A 21942-nucleotide genomic window follows, 5' to 3' on the forward strand; every position below is an offset into this window, starting at 1 on the left:
ATCATTCCATATATTTTGCCCATATCAGAACAGGAGGAAAGATGTAGAGCGTGAGAGAGAGAGAGAGAGAGAGAGAGAGAGAGAGAGAGAGAGAGAGAGAGAGAGAGAGAGAGAGAGCGAGAGAGAGAGAGAGAGAAAGAGAGAGAGAGAGAAATAAAAGAGAGCAAGGACATATGGAATGGATGTATCCATCTTCATCCTCAGGGATGGCGAAAATCTGTCTCAAGAGTAGTCACAAGATGAATTTCTGCCATCGGTTCTTCCTAAATCTCATTAAAGTGTGTTAATGCCAAACTTGGCTGGTCAATCCCAGACTAAGTCACTGAAATCTCCACAGCTAAATTTAGCTCACCCATTGTTATTTAGAATGGAATGAGAGGGATTACCATTAGCATATTGGGTTATATTTCAGTCTTTGACAAGCTTAATGAGATGGGAAGCTAATAGAAAAAGCCAGCAAAGTTGGACAAGCGGATGGGCATGTACTTAGTAATCTTTAGGATGTGTACGTATGTGCGTTGATGTTATACCAAGGCTTTTCTAATTCTTAGTAGTGAATCTAAAATTCCCTCTCACTTTCTATATATATCTTTCTTTCTCTTTATTTTTGCTCTAGTATTAATCATAGGGGATTGTATGGTGTGACTTCAGTTACTGTAGCAAAAAGCAGGCCACTGGGCTCATTGTGGGTATTTGTCACAAGTACGAATCATTTGGCCAGGTTGTCAGCAGTGGAAAATAGCCTAGTATTGAAGGTACACACAACTTATATTGTATGACAAAAACAGCTGAACATAAATAAATCAGGGTACAAAACTAAGCTTACCATGTCACGAGGTACTACAAAGAGACTGGGTATGTGCATGTCTGTCTGTGTATATACTGTGCATGTAGATTTATACATACTTTATATACACTTGTACAGAGAGGTCCATAGAAGACAGCATCTATCTGTGTATTTTACACCTCCAAATGAAACAGATCCAAAAAAAAGCATGTTATCATGTTAAAAACATGTTGTCAGAGATGTTTTACTTGGGCTTTATCGTAGATGCTAATAGTATAACTAATACACTGGGACACAGCCTGGTGCTCAATGCCAATTAATACCTGGTGCTCAGTGGAGTCTGTCTTCTAGCGGAGAAGGTGAGAAAAAGTGGGGAAAATGACTACAGTATGTTGTGTTGTATTAGTAAGTCTTTAATAAAGACTTGACTAACAAAGGTTATTGGCTTTGAAAAGAGAAGTGATGAAAGAAGCCGCAAGAGCTGAACGGGGGTATGACTACCTGGGTACAAACTGCCACAAATCCCATGAGCCTTTACCTTTGTTCCACTCCATGGTCTCAGTCTGGCATTACATTGTGACCCATTTGCGCACATGGGCATGAACACTAATCACAAGAGCGTATGCTATTGCTATGACTTCTCAATAATATACTCTTCCACATCACACCTTTTTTTGCATTTACCTGTCGTCATCCAACCTATCACCACTGTTTTGTCAAATGCACTCCCTGAAAAGATGAAAGAGGAAAGAACATGCACATTCTTATCTCAAAAATACAATGAAGACTGCCAGACTGCTGGACTTCAAAAATCTGTATAATCCTATAACAAAAATGAGATTTCAAGCAAATAAGACCTCTGGATAATACAAATGTAATTCCCTAGAGGGTTTTTACTGATCTAATGGGTGTGTTTTTGTTTTACACATTGTAACATGAAAAGCTAATATATTTGAACATGAAAACCATAAAAAGTTGGCATTGTTTAATAAAAGCGATTGCTGAATATTCAAGGTTGGTCTAAATAACTTTTTTTATCAGTGTCAGAATTTATCAGTGTCAAGGCACAAACCTGGGTACAGTCTTTGATTTATATTGTGGCCTCTGAAAGCTATGGGGGGAATTCTAAGTTTCCATAGCAGCCTTAGCTGTAAGAAATATCTAACATAAAATTTACCTTTGCCTAGCTATTGCTGGTGGTCTGTTGTGTCGGCAAGTTAATTAATCAGTTCTCTTTATCGGGTGATATATGTGTTAAAGGGTTTAGAGGTTGGAGTGTCCCACCAATATCAAAGTTAAGATACCTAACCATCCTCCTTCTAGAGTTTTGGCACGTATTAATTATTGTGACGGGGATATGGCATATAAACTCCCTTGATGAAAATTTTACAAATGTGCTTGTCCTGCTAATTTACTGATTTCAGTGACTCGTTTTTTATTTCCACTGTAGAACCGTAAAAGAGGAAAGAGGAGTCCTTCAAAAAAAAGCTAAAAATATATTATAGCGTGCAAGCGTATAATCTTTCGTGGTCTCGTAAGCAGCTTCAATGCGGGGATGCGCACTCATCTCCGATTCATGGACGGCGTAATGGATTACAAGGTCGGGGGCACCGTTTTCCCGTGCTGGCGCTCTCATTCAAAACCGGTAGACGGATGGGACAGACACAGAGAGACTGAACCAGGATGAATAAACCCTATCACGATTCAGTGACAGTGGGGTCTCTTTGAATGCTTATTTCCATTCATCAGAAATGTGGCCCCAACAGACATCGTAATGTTACATTTTGTTTTTCGTCTCAGAGCTCTAAACTTTCAGCAGGTAACCTTGATGAAATTTGGCTTCTGCAAAAGGAGTAAAGTCAGCAAAAATCAGAAGAAAAAAAAAACAAAACGATTTTTAGGAAAGTGAGCTGTAGTGCTGTATCTAGGGATCAATATTTTCATCGTAACTATGTATATTTACTTGGTGCGTTAACTCGTTTTGACTTTTAATATTATTACACTTCTGTATTTCAGAATGGTTTTGGGTGTGGTGTGATAAGTTTGAATCTCGGCAATCCTAAATCAAGGACTAAAAATCTTGCGCATAATTCCGTCGCGTTTCTGTATGCCACATTAAAAGGTTTTGGAACGTCACGTTATATAGAAAAAATACAATTTATAAAGAAAAATAATAAACTTTCTGTTAACAGTGAATGACCAAAGGATAGGACAGCCTCTACAGCCATTAGTAAATATCCCCAATGATAAAGGCACTGGAACATAACATTACGCTCAGAATGATCGTTTCGTAAATGTAGTGGATTAATGTGATGGGCAAGCTTAATATATTGTAACTCGGCGTTATATGAATTTGCCTTGTCGATTAGACTGCACAGGGTAATGCCTCTTGATAAATGCATGTCGATTGATTTTTTCACATCGCAGATGTCCACACAAACCACAGAACTCTCTATAGTATAGTTGGATATTTGAAGCTCTCCACGAACAACATACTGAGCACCGAGTAATTACAAGACTGAGAGCCTCCCAGGTGCAAGACCGATTGAACAACGCGTTATAACAGCATCACCGTATGTGGTTTACTGGTTTAACACGCTACAGTCAGGTTATAATAAACATAAGAGGAAGGAACTGTTACAAAGTGACTCCTGCAAACCACGGCTAGTAGCGTATTAGGCTAAACCATAGCTGCATTTCTATAGACACCCATGAGCCGGTTTTAGTGCAATGAATCAAATAAAAGCAATCGGAATTCTTACCATTGCAACAGAAAACAGAGGATGTGAAACGATGTGATGAGGATAGATCACTTAGCTCCTCTTCGTGGTTTCGCGAGATGTCTAGAACAAACTGCAGCGTGCGCTTTCATGGCGCAAAAAAAAATACTCCGGTTTCCAGACAGCTCGAAAACTTCGTGAGTTCAGCAGGCTTCTTGCATCGTAGAGTCTCCCTCCGTTACGATTCTCATGACGTGCAAGCCATACCCATCCGAGTGGATATGAAATTGTATAGCTATTTTAAAAAAAGAAGGATGACGTAAAAAAATATATAATAATAAATAAATAAAGGAAATTAGTTAACAATAACTGTAGATGACTGGGATATATCTCTCTCCATATTATATGTTTAGTGACATTGCTTTGCGCTTATCCGCGCAGACTCACAATGTTCTTCGGTATGCGCTGCGCATTTTGATGAACAGACACAATCTCTATCTGTCTCTCTCTGTCTCGCTCTCTCTCTGTCTCTGTCTCTCTCTGTCTCTCTCTGTCTCTCTCTCTCTCTCTCTCTCTCTCTCTCTCTCTCTCTCTCTCTTTCTCTCTCTCGCTGTGTCTCTTTCATATACACATACGCAAACAACGTGTCCAGTTGATCAACAGCTGTTTAGAGCGGCTGGCCTAGGGTAGCTTTGCAAATATTGATACCTGCATACACACACACACACACACACACACATAAACACACAGTGAAAGGTGTCCAGGCTGTAGCCTAAGAAACGTGTACATCAAACGAGCCCAATGTAAACTGTATACATTTTAGACATGTATACAAATGTATACATATACGATGTACAATCGTTCGTGTACATGGGCTTGGCCATCATAGCTGAAGTTAATAACTAAATTGTTATACTATTAATCTTTTTTTATCCAGTCGCGTAGGCCTTTATTAGCAAAAGTGAAGTGGGGAAATATAGCTCCGACGTGCTTCTCCATGTTCTCCTCCCTTGCATAAATAGGTGAACTGAAATCTTCACCATGCACATCATGCTTGACCTACATCCGAAGCCAGGAGTACCGCGGGCCAGGACCTTGGACAGCAGCCGGTATAACTTCGCATGATTTAATCAATTAAAAGTTACGTCAGAGACACAGTAGCAGCGCCGGAAATTCTTCTTCCTAATATATACCGAGACTAATAGGCCACGGCTGGATTTTTTTATTTCCTCTCTCTCTCTCTCTCTCTCTCTCTCTCTCTCTCTCTCTCTCTCTCTCTCTCTCTCTCACACACACACACACACACACACACACACAGCGAAAATTCTTCTCAGTTGTCATCAGTTTTCCTTCTCAACTGTAAAGGAAACTATATAGTGGATTAAATTGATCCACGAAATAACATTTAATACAGTTGACTGTATTGTACTCTGTGCACACATACACAAAACAGAGGACAACTCCATATTTCCAAAGCTTTGCTTATCTTTTGTGTTAGTACTTGTTCGTATTAGAAGTGAGAGTAAGTTTTATCACATGACAACTGTCATGGCAACAGCTAAGGGGGAAGAGTAGTGATCAACATCTACCTGTGCACTTACATATAAGGTCTGAATGGTGTATTCAACCAAACTCCTCATTCAAAAGTTTTCATTGTGCAGGTGAGAGCATTGCTAGCCATGTTTGTATTTTTGGGTGCTGTCAGTAGGCTGCAGGATGTGAAGCAGTAAGAATTGTGTTTGCTCCTTAAGGAAGCCTCAAGCCTATCATTTAAAGGAAAATAAATGCTGTGATGTGATGATTCAGTACTGATCGGGATGCCATTTTCAAAAGTATTAAAAAAAAAAAAGCAAAGCAAAGTAAATTTTTTAAGGGTTCCAGAATGCAGGCGATATTAATGCACTTATTATTGTTTGTTACTTGGTTGGTAACACCAATAGCCTGTTTTTAAGATAATACTATGAGATTCCTATAGGAACATGTTGTCTTGTCTGATTTTATAAAACTGGACTTCCAATGGCCAATAATGTAGATCTGAAGCTATTAGAATAACAAAAGTTGTGGTGACACCTAATGTATGAGTGGTACATTTCAATTGCCCCTTGCCATCAAACTTTTATCGGGCTTACAAAATTTAGGCAGCGTTATTTTTAGACACATTTTTAAAATGCCACACAGATGCTGCGAGGTGTATGTATGCTCACAAAGCAAAGCCCCATTTCAAAATCTAACATATTTTTCTGTTTGTTTCATATCATGTCTCTGGCTGTTTGAGTGTCTTCTCCACTCTCCCCAAAAGCAGCCGATTGAGTTTGTTATTCTCTTTGCCTCCTCCACACTAGCTGCAGATGACTCAGCCTCCTGCAGCTGCTTTGCTGCTCCTGTCACTGGGAGAAAGTGAAGTCATATATGCAGCCTGGCCTTTCTTTCTCCTCTAGCCCAATAAATTTCCTGCCTATACGTTTCCTGTAACACGGAGTACTCGAGTCCTCCATTCTAAATACAGTGCAGTTTCACTATAGTCTCAAATCAATAATGGGATAATCACCTCCCATATACATGTTTTCTACATTATATTTTCTGTATCTTGCTCTATATGTTATTATACATTGCAGTACACTTTTAAATATTAGTCTTACTGCTGAATAAATGTACCTAACAGAGCTATATTTGCTCACTCTCTGTCCATAGAATCAAATACATGGCACTACTTCTGCACAGCTCCAAGATGGCTCCAACCTTAATCTAACACACTCCTGACTGAGCTAATCTAGGATTTCTAACATGTCTGAATATTGCCACTGGGCATTTCAGATTGCCTTGGAGCTAAACTCTGTAGGTGAGGGGTTGAGTTCTGCTTGCATTAGAGGACACTGCAATACCCACTGTTCCCAAAGCTTTCATCATCATTTTCTTTGATGACACTGACTGAACCCATAATAGCAGACCATGTTTCCCTGTGAGAGTGACTCAGAGACTTTGCATCAAATTAGGTTTGTTTATCTCACCTCTCTGTGACCATGTGATGTGCCCAAGCATCATGGCGCTTTATATTAGTCTCTCAAATCCCCCAGAGTGCATTCTACTACAGCTTCGCCAGTCACATGCTTCCTTCTCCATCTCTCCCACTCACATTACGCCTCACCCAATTCTCGCCTCCTCACGGCTCATCACAGCTCGCCTAGTGAAGCTCTTTTCTTGAACGCATGTCCCTGCATTCCTATGGTCATTCGCAATGCATTGGCTAGTTCCTCGTCTCTGTCCAGCTTTTTCCATTTCCCTCATTCTCCCAGTCTACATCCATCTCTCTGTCTCTTCCCAGGCTGAGATGCCGGGATACAATCATCGCTGCCTCTGGTGCATCAACCATCACTAATTGATGCCTCATTGAAAGAAAGAAAATGATACAGCACTGGCAGTGCATATGGTTGCCACAGCAACGGGCATGTTAGATGAAAGGAGTCAGCGGTGCGGGGGGGAAAAAAGAACTTTGGGATGCGGGGGATGGGGAAGTAATATAGGGGTGTTCGTGTGTGTGTGTGCTGAGGGAGTGCAAATAATTATAGTGGCTGAAAGACTGCATGCTAGAGAGACAAATAATGGCTTCAGGAAAAACAAAAAGCAAAACCCACACTGTCCAATCTATAGCAGGTTCACAGTGATCACCTACTGGGTTAGGAGCATTTCTCCTTGACAGTAGAGTGCACTGTGAGCATTTGTGCTGCAGGGATCCATACAGCTGAAGTGGCAAGAACAGGCAGGTGGTGGTGGATGCTGAAGGGTGCAGCGTCTGGCTCCTAACGGGCTTGGAGTCCTCCACCCAACCCTTCCAGACACCACCAGAGCTTTGAAGCCCACTCACCGTCCAAACGGAGACAGAGAGAGTAAGAGAGAAATTTCCACAGTTTGGCTCCCGCCTTGCTTCTCATGCCCTTTTCCCTGTGGTTGTGTTTGAATCGTACATTCTGAGTGTGGTAGTTATCACTTGTAAATTGACTCATTGGGGACGGAAGTAGCTACAATCTATGTGATCGCAGTATTTTTGGAGTTTCACCCTCTGAATATCGTCACAGGCATTTGCCATGCCAACCTAAACTAATTATTGTACTGACTCCCCTACTGAATCATTGTAGTTTATGTGCAGTATAAACATTGTCGATGTTGCACAATTAATTGTAATGGGAGAAAGTAATGATTTTATTCAGATGAGACAACGTCTTCCTTAAAATGATATATGCATGCGTGGACAGCTACTGCTTATGTAAAAAATGCAAATGTTACTGTTTCTGTTACTTGCTCAAACAACGGTTGCCGTTGTCATGGAAACAAAATCTACCTTTGAGCTTGGCTGTGAAGGAAAAAACAGAACATGCTGGAGACTTTGAAAAACAAAAAGAGATTTATAGAGGTGTGAAGACATTTCAGGCTGTGCGTGTGTGTGTGTGTGTGTGTGTGTGTGTACATAAGAAAGAGAGAGCAAGAGAGGAAGAGAGCAAGAATAGTCAGAATTGAGATGGGGTTTTTTTCATTATTAAATTTTTCACCATCCTTTGATCTGTGTTTTTCCCCTGAGACAGCACTTGAGAAAAACAATATTCTGTTATTGACATTACTTCAACCCTCTTAGCCAAGAGCCACTGGGTTTGGGGCTTCTTATGGCTTCAAAAAAACAATACTTAAGAAGTATTACAACATGGTAAAATAACACCTGTAGGTGATATGATCACTCACTAACTTTAAATGTAAGTGATTTATTGTTACATTTTATATTTAACATTTTATCAACATTCATTCTGTATATTTCTCACACTGTTGGTGTTATTTGTAAGTAGAATTTGGTTATTATAATTTTGGGCTTTTTGGAATTTGGGCAGATTTTGAAAGATGAATATATATAGCACTAAGCGATAAAAGCTTACAACATTCTTAGAACATTGTCAGAAACCGGTGGCAGATATAAGGTGTACTTTCTTTGAGAAAGTGTTAGCTCTCCTCTCAGTTCTAAACATCTTGCAGGAATGCTTTTAGTTATGTCGACCAAAACACTGATATGAATGACACTGATATTTTATACTTCTGGTGCAACATAAATGCACATTTCATTATGGACATTTTGTGATTCCTGAAATGTTGGGACCCAAAATGAGGACCCCACAAGATAAGTGGGAATAACTGTACCAAGACCTCAATAGCAAAAGTCATTTTTTAAGTAAAGATCCCTATTTATGGCCAATTTTTCTAGGGCTTGCCCAAGCCTTTAATGTAGATAACTGAAAAAGAGAGCAAGAAAAAAAGATTATGTGGGCTGAAACTCACAATCCTGACTTTGCAGCAGACAGTGGTCTAGGGACTCCCAGTCTTTCACAGTAAGGTAGTTGCATCAGTCTTGAGTGTGCTGAAGATAGTCTCTCTTTTTATATCACTCAGAGTTTCTCTGAGTTTCTTCAACTGAGTTGCAGGGTTTTTTACATGGCTCTTAAGCTGTTTGATTCAATGAAGATCTCCACATGGGGTCTGCCTGTCTCTCCACCTCAATTAGGTCGCCAAGCAGTGCCATTGCCATGGAGACTGGGCTGCCAAGGGGCATGGTAGGATTTGTCAATCGTCTGAAGTGCTTTGACAACCCCCCCCAGATATGGCTTTGTAAGTGAATTCACATGTGCAGCAACGTGTACAGACCACAAATGCAGTGGACGTTCTTATTTCCAGCTAACATAAAGATTTAGAATGGCCAAGATGATAAATTTGAAGAACAAACTATGTACATACCCAAAATCTGTCCATCTCTCTTTCTCTCTCTCTCTCTCTCTCTCTCTCTCTCTCTCTGCACAGCCCTGTTCTTGCTTGACATGGTGCAAGCACTAGTGAGAGAGTGTGCCCTGACTGCAGTATGTCTTTGATTTTAGCTTCATTTAACACTCTGCAGGCCTAGTTAATGACAGTCTTTGTGTCTATGCACAAAAAAGTCTTCAAATCTGGTCAAACTGCTCATTAATTCACTGCCTAAAGTGCAATGGGTCTGACACATACAAAGGGTCACTTTGCATGTTGTCTAAATGAAGGCAGATTCAGGATACAAGCAGAGTCCAAAAAAACTCTTTGCTATCAGAACACAAAGCAAAACACAAAGCACAAAAAAAAAACAAAAAAAAAAACATATCCTTGGTGAAAGAGGATGGAGCTGAGAGGAGAGCAGAGGTTTATTTTGTTGTCACTTTGAAAACACCCAGTGTTTTGGAAGAATGAATAGTGAGAGATTTTTCTCTTCTCCAGCTTAGGTTCAGTACAGGCAATTAATGCAGTTCAAGAAGTGTTGGAAATCAAGAAAAACTTTATTACAGAGAATCATTTTCAGTCTCAAGAGGAAAAAGTTAGAATTTAGTTGTATGTGTTAATCTTAAATACACAGTTTCACAGAGGGGGAACCCTCTTGCTAAGTCTGACTGGCTTATCCTTTTGGCTGATCGGTTTAGTTTCACCTACTCTTAATACCTCTGTATCACCACTAAATGTCATCCTATGCCTATCCAGAGCTTACATGACTTCTCACCTTGAGAAATCTTCAACTGTGGGTTTTCATATTTATAGAACACATTGCCTTTAAACCATAAACACAACACAAACAAAAGGATTTTCTTTCTACCTTTCTTCTGTGGTCTTTCCCTCTCTGTGATGTTCCTTTATCGTCACAAATCTTTAGGAGCTAGTTAGAGCAGCTTTCTTTTACAGTGGGAAAACACTGTATTCCAAATATGCCATAGTGTCCCTAGGGAGTTTGTTAGCTATGTTTTTGCCAACATATTTGAACCCTGCACCAAGGTGGCAAATCTTTCAAATATTTACTATGTTTTTAAAGTTTCAGAAAGTATGGAAGCTGTAAATTTTAAAGAATTGTGCACAGTGCTAATCAAGATGGCTGCACACAGAGACAGCAGCTGGGTTCTCTCTATCCTTTCTTTTGAGGTCTCTTTTTTGCTTAGTGTCTTAGTTTTCTTAGTTAGTCTTTTATCAGTAAAGCAACCGCAGTCAACAAGTATGGATGAGCAATTTTTGATCAACACAGCTTCCTCATTTGACACTATCTTTATGCCCCCCGGAGATCCTAACCATAGGAGCCCATTGGAATTGCTAATCCACCCACGAAGCAGCACAGTCGGTGGAGTGAGCGGTAACAGGAGCGGGGGAAGAGAGCCAAGCTGCGTGCTATGCTAAAAGCTAAAAAAGTTGCACAGACCAGCACTTCTGGGCCTGTTCCTCGCCAGCTTCAGGTCTCTCCCCAACAAGACGGACAAGATCAGAGTGAAAACAGCTCCTCACTGGGTTATGACCATTGCAGAGACCTGTCTGAACCATTGTGTTCTAGGCGCTGCTATCAAGCTAGGCGGCTCACTTTACAGAGCAGACCAAACTTCCCTAGTGGGATGAGCATGGAGGAGGACTGTATGTAAACAACAACTGGTGCACAGTCACAGATATGATCAATAAGCACTGCTGCCCTGATCTGGAATTCCTAATGGGAAGGTTCTGACTTTTTCTGAATAGAATTCACAACAGTAATAATCATAGCAGCATACAGCATTAGCTTCTCCCACAAGCTAATGCTAAGACAGCATTGCAAAACTATAGGATGACATTAACAATGGTACACCTGAATGACGTAATCACTGTAGCAGTGGATTTCAATCGCACAGATCTCAAATTGGTTATGCTGAAATTTCATAATAATGTGAATATGCTGACAAGATAGAAAAACATCCTGCACCAAATGTATGCAAACAATCCAGGAGTATTTAAAGCTACTCCATCAGCACACCTAGGACAATCAGATCATATTTCCCTAACTCTGGCCCCAGCTAACAGAGCACAGATCTGCAGAACAAAACCAGCTATCAGGACAATACAAGTGTGGTCTGAGGAAGTGTGGTCTCACTGCTTTTATAGCACACTCTGGGTTTTGTTTGCAGATGGAATAGACATGGAGGAATATGCTGGCTCAGTCTTAGGTTGCATAAACCTATGCACAGAAAATGTATTATCACAAAGGATGATAAAGGTGTTTCCTACAAAAACCATGGTTAAACAGCAAGGTGAGGACACTTATCAAGAAGTGAAATGCAGCATTCAGATCAGGTGACAAAGAAGCCTACAGTGATACAAACACAAGAGAGGCATCAGGGATGAAAAGTTCAGATACAAAGAGTGCATTGAGGAACACTTCAAAAACAACAACTCCTGTAGCATGTGGAATGGCATCAAGATGCTGACTGATGATAATATCACCAATATGCTGCCCAGCCTTGACACCACACTGCCTGATGCCTTGAACAAGTCCTTTTCCAGCTTTGACACTCACAGCAGAAGTGACTGCTCCACTCATCATTGATACTGGTTCTACAGCACCACCAGATGAGGAATGCTAGCTAATCAGCAGGCCAAGGTATTACATACAGAGGTATTTACTAACATATTCAGTCTCTCATTGCAACAAGCTTCAATAAATAGTTGATCATCATACTGTGCCCAAGAAATCAGTTGTGAAGTGCCTAAATCATCCAGTGGCTATAGACATGAAATGATTTGAGAAGATCGTGCTTTCAAGCATCAGATCTGTCATCTCACCTGATCTAGATAAGCACCAATCTACTGGCCAAATCACTACATAGAATATGCTATCACCACAGCACTCCACACTGCCCTGACACTGTTAGAAGAACCAGACAATTATGTGAGAACGCTATTTGTGGATTTTAGCTAAGCAGTTAACACAATCTTCCCCCACAAACTGTTCAGAAAATTGAACCTGTGCTTTGGTCATTCTATATGATAAGGGCTATGGTCTCCTTCATGGGCCAACCACGGTAGATCAAAATTGAAACTCACACTTCTTCCACCCTCATTTTAAACAAGGGGCTGTGTGCTGTCTAAAACAAAGGAGACTATCACTTCAGCAGATCCCTCCACATACATGAAGCAGTGGAAAAGGTAGAAAACCAAAACTTCCTTGGAGTCTATGTGCCGAAACAGCTGATATGGACCACCAACACCTCATACCTAGTCAGAAAATCCCAACAAAACCTTTCTTCCTCAGGAAGCTGAAAGAGGCCCAGATGCCATAGAAACTGTTGGTGAATTTCTACATAAGCCCCACTGAAAGCATCCTTAACCAACTGTGCCCCACTGCGGTATACCAGCTGCATGGCATGAAAGGATCTGCATCACGTAGTGAAGGCGTCGTGGTGCATTGTTGCAGCAGGGCTCCCAAACTTGGACACTGTTTATGCTTTCTGACTGAGGAAGAAGACTAGCAGCAGCATGAAAGACGCTGCACACCACGGCCACTCCCTGTTGGAGCTGAAGAACTGGAGAACAGCTTCATCCCCACAGCCGTGGCCTCTGACACCAAGGACTGCGGCAACACTGTTGGGGAGGTGAAGCAGGAAGCAGAGATGAGCCACATAGATATTTATGTTCACATGTTACAAAGCGAATGGCGACACTCAGTGAACAGAAGACAACTGCAGCAAGTGTTAAACATGACTCTAAACACCACAAGAGGCTGGGAACAGCACACATGAGGTCAAACACTTACAAAGACTAACAACTAATCGGGACCTTAAATATATACGTTAACAGGGGAGCTGACAAAAGGGAGGTGTGACACATGGGAGGGGTGTGGCAACAAATACACACACACACACACACACACATAAAAGACTATGACACATACATGCATGCATACACACACACCTTCAGCCTCAGACATTACAGATACTACTCAGAAATACTTACTGATTTATTACTAACACCCAACACCTATCATTTTTGTTACGTACATTTAGATTCTAAATTTTATTTTGTCCCTTGCACAATGTCACTTTTAACAGAATGCTGAATTTTCTTCCTCAGTAATGCTTTTGTGACCTCTGGAGGAGAAATGTCATGTGAAATTACATTGTACCTGACTGAGCATAATGGCAATAAAGATTCTATTCTATTCTATTCTATTCCATTCTATTCTAAAGAGGATGAATACTAAATAGTGTAATCTCTTCCTTTGGCCATGACACTGCTATGCAGACTGAATCTAAGAAACAAGAATCAGGCAGGATTTTTTTGCAATATTGTTCTAATGCAAGAGGATACTCAGCAGGAAAATTCTAATTATTTCTAACTGGTGTGTAAATATTTATTTGACATGGTTAGCTTTAACCAGGAGAAAATGTATTTATAACAGGAGAGGTGAGGAGAAAAAAAATGGGAAAGGGAGTAACTACTGTAAAGGAATATAAATCCCTGCAAAATAATTATTTGGGCATTAACATAGAAGGTTACTTTTGCTTCCCATAACAGAATGTAAGTGTGTGGTTTGTCTTTTTCTAATGTCTGTTTCTGACAAAACTGATGTTTGGAATCTGCACTGCTGCACTGCTGATGTGGTGGAGATATAAAAAAAATTTTTTATTATTATTGTAAATCATTCTACAGTACGTAGTTGCCATAAAGTCAATTAGCAGCCTGTCCATAACAAAGGCATAGATCAGAGCCTTTTTAGATCTAGTGTACAATCCAAACATGGTACAATGGTTATACACACACATACATACGTGTGTGTGTGTGTGTGTGTGTGTGTGTGTGTGTGTGTGTGTGTGTGTGTGTGTGTGTGTGTGTGTGTGTGTGTGTGTGTGTTTGTGTGTGAGTGTGATGTCATATAATTTGCCACCTTATATTAAGAGGACAGCACTAGAGGCTTAAAAGTCAACTCAAAGACAACTGCCCAGGTACCCAGCAGGCACAATAAGATGTTGAAGAAAATAGCTAGAAGCTACCAACATTCAAATAAGAAAACTTCTTGCAATGCACGGATTATGGTGGACACTAAACAAACCTAGAAATGGCTGGAAAAGACAGAATTGAAGAACAGCACATAGATACTAATTATGGCAGCCCAAGAACAAGCAGTAAGCACTAAGTCAATTGAAACGTGGGTGTATCACATCAGACAAGACCCATGGCCCCGAGACAATATAGCACTAATAGCATGATACAATAAGATGGTGAGCAACAGAATATACAGAGAGACACCTCAAGTGCCCTTGTGTCATGCAGAAACATATGCAAATGACAAGCAAATGACCTGCACAGCCACAAGTCTGAATGGGAGGAGCTAATGCTGATTACAGGTTATATTATGTAGCAATACCAAGCAATGTCCACATCTAAGGAAGCATCCCAAGAGGGTTACAGCATTATCAGGGACTGAAAGATGAAATAAAGAGGATGTGGAAGGCCATTACCAAGGTTATTCCAGTATTGATAGGGGCACTTACAGCTGTGTCCCCTGACTACAGGACTGGCTCCAACAGATTCCAAGAATGACAGCATCAACATCAGTCTAGAAGAGTGAAATTCTAGGAATGACAAAAATATTGTGCATCACACACAAACTGCCCATTGTGCATATAAAACCAGTATGAACAGGTTAACTATTGCTAAGAATGCGTAAAAATTCATAAAAGAAATGTTGTGTTGAAGTGAGTTACTATAAAAATTACCTTAATGGGAAAAGGAAAAATTATGAGGTAATGTACATACATAATTAAGGCCTTTAAATAACTTTAATTAAAGCCATTTAGGTGATTTGAACAAATTAGGCCCCAGACAAAAGGAACAATGGATATTTTGTAATCACTTCAGTGCATTTTTAATGTTTAAATGTATTCAGGGGCTACACATATATGATTTTATGTTGTATAACCCCTCCCCCAACCTGTATTTAAAAGCAGCCTTGAGCAGCTGCACACAGATAATCAAAGGGAGCACCATGTCACAATCAAGTGGAAATCACAGTCCCTATTCAGGCTGTAATCACTGTCATTGTACTGCTTCAGTGTGCTTCCACTGACAGGTTCTCTACCCGGCAGTACTTTCCAAGTGCTACACTGGGACCCTAGCCACTGATCAGCAGAACGGCATATGCCACATGAGCAGCAGGGACATTATACGCAGCAGAACACAAGGAATGCACGAGAACAAACTTCTTTAATATTATTCCTTGGATTTGACATCTTAAGACTTACTTCATTATAAGGGAAAGTTTTATTTAGGGTATTTTAGAATAACATATTTAGTTGAGAGTTGATCTGCTAGAATATGTAAATGATAGTTGATTGGATTAATTTAAAATATTGTAGATTGGGGTATTGTTTTCCATGTAAAACATGCATTTTTTCTGCTTCTGCTTTTATCTTAACAAAGAAAAATACCTGCAATCTCATTATCCAGCTCTGTTGTCACAACGAAACACAATCAATTTTTACCCCAGGATTTTACAGTACTCTTCCATTGGTATTTTCTATATGCAGAGAGAATTCATCAAAGAGAGAGAGAATGTCATTATAATGACTGAAGGTTACCCTTGCATGATTTCCTTCTGTGATGAAGGCTAATCCCATAATCTTGCTCAAATTTTATATGACAGATACAGTTGCCAGGGAGGTGCTCAGCGAGCACTGCCCTTGTGCTTGGATTACCAGTCCTCTCACTTCCCTTAGTACTCAACATCTTAGGGCTACTGTATGTCCAGGTATTCTCTTAAAATACATTTGACTGAATTTCAGAGCAAAATCTATGAAGGTGCTCACCACGGTTAAGAATTTTGACAATTTTAACTCCGCCATTGCCGGTTCTCTAGCGCCGGATGCGAAAGAAGGAGGGTTAGGCGCCGGGCCAGCAACCCAGCCCTGTAAAAACATCTACCGCTACGGAAACAACAAGCGAATATTCTAAACGATCCCATCAGCAAAGAGGACCTGGCTCTAACTTGATGAGGGTGCTGGAGCAAACCCGCGAGGGTGTCCAACGCCCGATGCAGACCGGAACCTTCGATGCAAAAACGATTTCCAAATTAGGCACCTGGACTGTTAGAACTCTCCGCGAAGGTGGAAAGCTCGCCCAGCTTCTACGCGAATTTGACAACTACAATCTTGACATATTGGGCGTCTCCGAAATGCGTTGGACTGGATCGGGAAAGATCGTAAGTGATGGCAAGTCAGTCCTGTATTCAGGACATGAGGAGCACCATATTCATGGTGTCAGGTTGGTGCTTAGTAAAAAGGCATCATGTGCACTGCTTGGATGGAAACCTGTCAACGATTGCATCATCACGGTGCGATTTCAATCAAGACACGCTAAAACTTCCATCATCGAAGTATACGCTCCAACCGAAGACTCCGATGATGATCAGAAGGATACGTTCTACGGACTGCTACAAGACACCATTGATGAAATCCCGACCCATGATGTTAAACTTCTCATCGGTGATTTCAATGCGCAAATTACCGACAACCATCGTGGCTTAGAAAACGTCATTGGTCCACACAGTTCGGGGTGACAGACCAACGATAATGGTGAACGACTTCTATCCTTTAGCAATATGAACAATTTCTGCATTGGTAACACATACTTCTGACACAAAAACATCTATAAGAAAACCTGGCAATCGCCAGATGGAGCCACATACAATGAAATTGACCTTATCTGTATCTCTCGGCGATGGCGTTCAACACTGTTGGATGTCAGACCCTATCGCTGAGCGGACGTTGGATCGGACCATTATCTTGTACGATCCTCAATTCGGTTACGGCTCAAACGGAGAGAACAAAAGCAACGGCAACGTCCTTACGCTGTGGAGAAGCTGGAAGGACCTGCCGCGGTCCAACAATTCCAACTGGAGTTAAGAAATCGGTTCGAGCTACTCCAAGATGCGGGCGACATCAACAAATACTGGATGGCATTCAAACAAGCAGTCATAGAAACGGTAAAGGAAACCGTGGGTCGCCGACGCGGGACACAGAAAGAACATTGGATACGGGACCCAACTTGGAGCCTGATTGACGAAAGGAAAATCGCAAAATGCCGACGCGAACAGGCAAAAGCTGACCCTGACAAGGAAACCACAGCAGAGCGATATCGGCAACTGGATAGGGCAGTTAAACGAAGCTGCAAATCTGACAAGAAGGCATGGTTGGAATGCAAAGGAGCCAAAGCACATGAGGCGGCTAGCAAGAATGACAATAAGACGCTGTACCGCATTGTACGAGAGTTGACTGGGGCATGGAGCAACTCAAGTGCACCCATCAAAAACAAGGACGGGATGTTTCTGCTCACCAGAGAAGAACAAGACGCGCGCTGGGTAGAACACTTCAAGGAAACCTTAAACCAGCCCACCCCTGCCAACACCTATGACTTTGGCACCACACCGCCACCTCCAGACCTGCTAGTTAATCTTGATCTAATCACTATCGAGGAAACTAAGGTGGCTATTCGAACACTCAAAGCCAACAAAGCACCCGGCCTAGACGAGATAGCACCGGAAATGCTAAAGCACGGTGGAGACGCAATTGTAAACACCCTCACAGTGCTGCTCAATAAGGGCTGGCAAGATCAGAACGTCCCAAGTGACTGGAGGAAAGGAGTAATCGTTAAACTCCCCAAGAAAGGCAATACCGCCAACTGCAAAAATTGGCCATGCATTACACTCCTTTCGGTTCCTGGGAAAGTCTTCTGCAGTGTTCTATTATGGAGCCTACAACAAGCAGTGGACGAAATTCTCCAGGAAGAGCAAGCTGGATTCAGAGCGGGCCGATCGTGCAGTGAGCAGATTTACACGGTTCGTAATATCTTGAACAGTGCATCGAATTCCAGCACCCCCTGATCATCAACTTTCTTGACTTCAAAAAGGCTTTTGATAGCGTCCACAGGGGCTCCTTGTGGAAAATTTTACGAGCCTATGGCATTCCACAATGGTTTGTCAACGTCTTCCAGAACCTATATAATCAGCTCTAGCTGCTGCGTCAGGACAGACGACGGCTACACAGACTTCTTCAACATCGAAACCGGAGTCAAGCAAGGATGTATCCTGTCACCAATTCTCTTTTTGCTCGCAGTCGACTACGTCATGAAAAAGGTGATGATGAGCCCAGTGACTGGAATCCCTTGGACAAACGGATCTCATCTCACTGATCTCGATTTCGCAGACGACATTGCCTTGCTAGCGAATACAAAACCGGCTCTACAATCCATGACAACATGCCTTGAGGGCGAAGACAAAACCAAGGTCATGCGGGCGAATCATCAAACCAAGGTGCAGATAACTATTGGGCAGCAAACAGTGGAGGACATTGACAAGTTCACATATCTCGGCAGCGTAGTATCCAATAATGACGGTGGCTCAGAAGCGGACGTTCGCTGTAGGATCGGAAAGGCGGCGGGTGTGTTCCAGCGTCTACGCCGCATCTGGTCCTCAACAACAATCAATACAGGAATCAAAATGCATCTGTACTCCACGATCGTCATCCCAACCGCCATTTACTCCAGTGAAACCTGGAGGAACACAAAGAGGATCGCCCAGAAACTAAACGTTTTCCATCAACAGTGCCTCCGCCAAATATTGGGTATCTCGTATAAGGACAGAATTACCCATGAGGAAGTTCTTCAATGGAGTGGATTGCGGAAGCTGGAAGAAATCGTCACCGAACGCAGAATGCGCCTCGCTGGTCATCTCCTACGTCTTCCAGACAAACGCATCTCAAAGGCAGCTGTACACTGGACACTGACAGGAGGAAAGCGAAAGCAAGGCCGACCCAAAACCACCTGGAGATCAACCTTCATCGCTGACCTAAAAACTATTGACATACGCTCATTGGACGAAGCCAGAGACGCTGCAGCCGATAGGACCCGTTGGAGAGCGCTTGTTGCCCAATGCACCAAGGAGTGCGGGAGGAACTAAAGTAAAAAAAAAAGCTGGCCTGCATATAGAAATGTCCTAGCAAAAGTGTGTTTTGAACAGTCAAATGGCACTACATGCATTCCTTTCTTTACCGACATTTTGGAGGGCTTGCTTAGTCCCAAGAATGCCTTCAGACAATTAGCACCCAGAGGAACTTTTTGATTCTGTGTTACATAGGCCACTCTGCAATTAGACAGTAATTGACCCGTGTCTTGCTGAGGTAACCCCTCTAGTCAAACCCCGACATCAGGAACAGGAGTGAATGAGTAAGGGGATGCATAACTTGGCCTCTGGATAACTACTGTCAAGTCTAATTAATGATCCTCATTTATAGCACGTGCTGTGGTACAGCACAGATAATTATAGTTATCTTATGTTTAACTCGTATTCCATGATGCACTTTCTTGCATCACAAATCTACACATATTGTGTCGTGTGTGTGTGTGTTCTTTATTCTTAGAAAAGAGCTTAGAGGAAAACATTATGCTGAACCAAATCTAATTCTCATAACGACCTCAGAGCAAGTCCATTGCTTTCTATGCAGACCTCACTCAGTCATGAATGTCTTTTTATCTTACTTCACTCACCCTTTCATCATGATTATCAACACTGATTACATTGTTGTTGTGTGTAAGAAAGTTAGTACAAAGATTTATTAACAATGATATAGTTCATGGACACCTATGGACACAACAGAAAGGTACAGTGAGGATAGGGAGCACCGCAAAATAGCAAATATATTCCATAATCTTTAAAACATGGTAATTAATTTATGTTGCCGATAGATGGTGAATAATTAACGCAGTTTTTGATGATTTAATTTCATATTGCAGCAACTTGCCTAAAATCAGCCACTGTAAAGAATTATTTTCTCTTTTTTTACCTTTGCTTCTTTTGTTAAGTCAGTTTAGATTCACCAATATTGCTAAGATAGTCTCTGTTTTACATTGTGTTGAGTTTCAGTTATCTTAAAAATTAAGGCAACTAGGCTGCTCACTTTGTTAAAGGTTAAAACAACAGATATTTTTAATGTGTGATAAAATGACAGTTGGTATGTTAACTGTTTCAGTTGATTGAATAAATAAGCATTGTATTTTTTCAGTCAGAAAACCTGTAATTCATTAGGAAACAAAATGATTTCGAATGAAAAATTACAAATGGCTTAGGTTATGGCTAGTGTTGGATTTTTCTTATGATGTTTCATTTTTAGTGACATCTAGCCCACTGTGATTTGTATACATTTTAGTGACATCATTTTCTGGAAAATAACTGAAAAAAGAATCCAAACTCAGATGTAGCATGCACATGAATACAGGACATTTGATACTCCATTAAACTCTACTGTTCAAAGGTCAGGAAATGAATGTTAATAAATCCAGGGAGAATAAAAATCAGGTGTCTGTCTATTAGCATAATAAAGCCATGCTGAAGGTGACATGTGTAAGACTACTAAAAAATGGATCTTTATTTCCCAGTATGTGAGAGGGCTGTTGATCATACAGTCTTCTAGAACAGGAGGCTTTGAGTCTGCATGAGAACAGCTTCCTGTTTGCTCTGAGCCAAATGAAACACTTCTAATTATAATATTTCCAATTTCCAATTATTTTTCCACTTCCTGACTGACTGCAACTAGTCTGTTTATTATTATATCAATAAAGTCATTGCTCAGAGTGACATCATTCTGACCTGGGATGATTGCAAAATGTCTTCCTTGAGAATTGCTCTCTGAGTCACTGAAGCCAAACAATAAATAAAGACATGAAAACAAGAGATTTTAATGAGTGCCTTGGTGTAAAAATGTGAGTCAAGTAATTTTTTTAACGTACGTGACTGTGAATTGTGTAATGCTATGAAATCATTATGTGCTCCCCAGAGGGGAGAAAGAGACAGTCTTTCAGCCGCTCACACACAGCAAGTGTAATTAGTAGAGCTTGTCTGTGATGTAGGCCAAGCTTGGGCCTCGGGTATTTCTCCATTTCAGCACTGCTCCACCTAGTACACAGATCAAGGGCAACTTCAACCCTATAAAACACATCACTTCCACTCTCCCCCTTTTATGATCATACATAATATCATTACTCAGAAAAAAACAATAATACTACTTAATATAACTATCAAGACGAGTACTTAGACTACAAATTTAAATGTAAAATGTATTAAAATGTACATTTATTTTTGCAACATAGATATAAGAAATGTTATATAGATATCTAACTGAAACAACAATAAAAACATACTGTAAATCACAAGCCAATTTGTAAGGTCTTTTATTGTTTTAGTCATCGGGCCTTTAGCAAATAGTAAAGTGCAATAGTCAACTTTAGTCTGTTCATTTTTTTGCCAATCTCTTTAAGTGACAGAATTGCCTTTCTCAGAAGCAACATGCACAATAATAATACATAGAAGACATGTATTATTCACAAGCACATTATTGATATAATACAGTTTTCTGAGTTGACAGATAAAGAGATTAATGTTCAAAACAGAATAGGCAAAAGTATGAAATCAAACTGATTAAACATATGTGTCTGATTTAAGAGTGAATATGCATGTGCTCTTCATACAGAACTCTGTGAATTATTGTTCAACATGGGTGTTTGGCAGTTCCTGCTAAATATAGCTAGTGCTGCAGAAGGAAAGTGCTAGAT

At 40.8% G+C, this 21942-nt stretch overlaps 1 protein-coding gene and 1 pseudogene across 1 annotated transcript in view; one reads left to right on the top strand and one right to left on the bottom strand.

Annotated features, from left to right (window-relative positions):
- The window catches only part of adcyap1r1b (adenylate cyclase activating polypeptide 1b (pituitary) receptor type I), a 32577-nt gene extending 28565 nt beyond the window's left edge, over positions 1-4012 (bottom strand). The window contains exon 1 of the mRNA XM_027024099.3: positions 3550-4012. The gene's annotated coding sequence lies outside the window, so the exon portion shown is untranslated. The remainder of the gene's footprint in view (positions 1-3549) is intronic.
- A 12318-nt stretch (positions 4013-16330) lies between these two features.
- On the top strand, positions 16331-18220 carry LOC145658682 (uncharacterized; annotated as a pseudogene).
- The last annotated feature ends 3722 nt before the right edge of the window (positions 18221-21942 follow it).

The sequence above is a fragment of the Electrophorus electricus genome, chromosome 7 (assembly GCF_041902795.1).
Source record: "Electrophorus electricus isolate QZ-2024a chromosome 7, ASM4190279v1, whole genome shotgun sequence".
Classification (NCBI taxonomy): domain Eukaryota; kingdom Metazoa; phylum Chordata; class Actinopteri; order Gymnotiformes; family Gymnotidae; genus Electrophorus; species Electrophorus electricus.